The sequence below is a fragment of the Charadrius vociferus genome, unplaced genomic scaffold (genome assembly GCF_000708025.1).
Source record: "Charadrius vociferus isolate BGI_N301 unplaced genomic scaffold, ASM70802v2 scaffold101, whole genome shotgun sequence".
NCBI classification, from domain to species: domain Eukaryota; kingdom Metazoa; phylum Chordata; class Aves; order Charadriiformes; family Charadriidae; genus Charadrius; species Charadrius vociferus.
In genome coordinates, this window is record NW_009646941.1 from 363642 (window position 1) to 367146 (window position 3505).

General features: G+C 40.7%; 1 protein-coding gene across 1 annotated transcript in view; it reads left to right on the top strand.

Annotated features, from left to right (window-relative positions):
- The window catches only part of CNTNAP2 (contactin associated protein-like 2), a 335871-nt gene that overhangs the window by 304202 nt on the left and 28164 nt on the right, over nucleotides 1–3505 (top strand). The gene's annotated exons all lie outside the window — the stretch shown is intronic.

Genomic DNA, 3505 nt, shown 5'->3' on the forward strand with positions numbered 1-3505 from the left:
CGGGGGCGGCCGGCGGGCCTCCTCCTGCCGGGGCACCCCCACGCGGGGCTTGGGGGCACTCGTGCGATGAGCTGGCGCCAGTTCTCAGCCTGGAGGCGGGCGGGCGGGCCGAGGTCTCCGCGGCGTGTGCCGGGTCGCCGGGAGCCCGCCGGCGGTGCCAAGGAGACGCCGCTAGCGAGATAGGTGACCTGGGTGACCGTACGGGCTTCTGCCAGAACAAAGCTGCGCTGCGTGCTGCCAGGCATCCGGGACGCCCGTCTGGTGTTTGGGGTTTGCCGAGCTGGCCTTAACGTGCTTTAGCTCTGCCTGGGGTTCAGCCGAATCGGAGAGCTGGGGGGGAAGGGAGAGGGGCAGCTCGAAGGGACGAAGAAGGGCAATCTGATTTCGATCGTCTTATGACGCTGATGCTGCCGCCCACCTGTAAGTTTTTTGTTCATTTTTATACGAACTGGTTGTAAAAGAAGCAAGTTCATAAGCAGTCCTGTTAGACGTGTCTGCTTCCTTAATTCAGCTGATGTGACACTGTTTCATCTAGCACAAGATTCAAGACCAAAATAAAGCAAATAACAGTATTTCTTGTCAGTATAGCATCTTGAACTAACTTAAGGTACTGTTTCAATGTATCTCTATGTTAGAGCACGAATAACGAAATGCTGTAATTCTAATATTTTTTTATGTTTATTTTTATTGCAGCTTGATCAAAGGTTTCCTTGTCCCTCCAAATAAATCCATTAGGTTTGCGTTAGAAACACCCGATGCTCAGTTTCAGTATTTGGGTGGGAGCGCTCGCTACAGTTTGTTAACAAAGCCATTATACTGCAAATGGCATTGTGCCCTTAGACCCTACTCCGAAATACTGTTCCATGCTTGGATGTAATAATAATAACGATACAGCATGTTGGTAGTGCACAGTTCGATTTAGGCCAGCGGGAAGTGTTCAGTTTACACCCTCTAATGAGATGCAAAGGTAGTCACTGGGTTCGTCCTTGCATGTTGCCTGGTCCTGTTCTTCCATCATCCCTCCACACACCCAGCTCTGTGTCTTTTTGTCAAAATGTCTGTTGTCATTACCTACTAAATAAGACTGTGGATGAGCAAATCATAGAAACTGCAAAAATATGCACACTGAGGATGCCTGGCATGTAATATTCCGCATCTGATCTGAAAAGCAATAAAGATCTAGTTAAGCTATACATATTAAATCTGAGATTGGCAGGACTGGAAAAGGAAGTGTGCTTCCTTACTGTTTCTCACGGAGTTAAATTTGTTGGCTGGCATCAAACCACACCTATTTCTTTCATCCCCTGTGTATTTGTTGAATGAGGGAGCATTTTTGGTTTCCAGATCATGGTGTAATGCTTTTACGTTTCATTCTTTATGGAATCGTGGTTTCCACTGCCTGGAAGTGCACTCTCCACTGCCTCTCGACCCTCACCTGGTGGAGAGGGTCTTCTGCAGGGCTTTGCCACTCTTAACTAAAGTGCATGAAGGCTTCTTTTAAATCAAAGACTGAGACCACTCTTTTTAGGTGATTTAGTTGGTCTACCCGAATATTGATGCAGTGCAGTCCTAGCTATAATGATGGAGGTGTGCAGTGCTTCCCACAACACAAGAAGTTAAGACGCTCAATTACCTTGCTAGGCTGCAGCATTAAAATGAGCTGCAGGAGGTTGATTGTCCCAGAGTGAGTGGTTCACTACTGGAACTCACTGGCATGGGATGCTGTGGAGGCCAGAAGCGTTAATGGTTTCTGAAAAGGTTGGACACATTCATGGGAGACAGTTCTGCCAGTAGCTAAATATAAAAGGCAAGATGCAACCTTTATCTCAGAAAGGTTTAAAGCCCATGTTTGTGGGAAACTGAAAAGGTATTCTGGGAGAGGATCATTTTACATGCTCCATGCTGTTATACTATTTGTGAACCATCTACTGTTAGTCACCTTTTTTTTGAGAGAGAGAACAATGAACTAGGTAGGTCAATCAATCTAAAGTGGCTGTTAAATTTTTATGATAATTTGGCATTGTGCATCAAATAGCAATACATTTCAGGAGTGAATTTATTGCACATAAGCATGTTCTAGCAGAGGAAATACAAAGGAGTATTTCACATGTGCATACTTGTAACAAAGAAAAGAAGCAAAAGCCTTAAGCATTTCTTGGATCAAACCCATCATTGACTTTGAGATGTAATAGAGACTGTTCAAATATAAATTGTTCAAATAGTGAAGCATGCGATACTGGAAAAAAAGCATAAAAGAAATCGCTTCTAAGAAATGAAATTGATTCTTTTTTTCCTGCACTGTCCTACAGTATTTTGCCAGTCATTAAAATAAATGGTATTTTTCAGTACTACATATGGGTTGGTATTGTCTATACAAAAAGTGAATGTTTTGATCTGAGGAGAAGTAAATTCCAAGTAAATAAATAAAGCAAACAGCACCAAAATGTTGGAAGAAAAATGACCTATAAAGTTATAGCATTCTCATCCTTGCTGGCATGCTGCTTTTCATTTGCTTGCTATTTTCAGGCTTTTGATAACTGAATTAAAATTGCCACTACTTAGAAACGTCATTGCTTGTTCATAATGTGCCAGCATGCATATCTTCTGAAAACTGTCAGTTCCTAAAAAACTTTTATTTATAGATTAGATTGCACTGTAATCCAGCATTGTAGATGCAATAGCCATGGATTTCTTTTAAATTAAATAAATAAGAAAAATTGTGTGGGACTGATGAAGAAGTTTTCTCTTTATGTTACTAACATCCCTAATAGTGGCTTCTTAACAAACGGATTGCAGATCCTTACCTTTATAATACAAAAAAATCCAAACAAACTTTTAGGAATACTGAAGGTTAATATGAGGTGTACATGGTATATTAATAAAAATTATGTTACTGAAAAATCATTTCCTGGTTTTAGTTTCATACCATGAATCTTCTTCAAATGGTTATTCTAGCTTTTTCAGCGTCTCCAAGTAAGAGGGTAAGGTAAGCAAGGGAGGAGGGAGGCAGGAGAGGGAATTTTAGCCTGTATGCTCTTTGATGAGAGTGCAGTTTTATTAAGATATTTGAGGCTGGTGATGTAGAACAAAGTGTAGTATGAGGACATTTGCAAATAATCATAAAAGTTTACTCATTAAACCACAAAGTACTAATCAGACTGAAATTACATTATTTTAATATAGTTTTAACAAAAGCACAGCATAACTAAATGCATTGGAGTTTGGCCAAGACACATTATGTTTGACTACAGGCTGCAAGAGTCTTATTTGATTATTTATTTATTTATTTTCTGGCCTGAGAAGCATTTGCTGAGTTACGTTGCAGCCAGCCTCCATAAAACCTAAAAGCACATTTAGGCAAACCATATGAATGAAACTGCTTGTGTCTTTTGCATAGTAATGCTACCTCTGTGTATTTATTTTACATCCTTCTCTAAGAGTTATGAAAGATGCTGTGAAGATTATTTATCATGAGCATAAATTAGAATGGGTTTATAAATCCTGC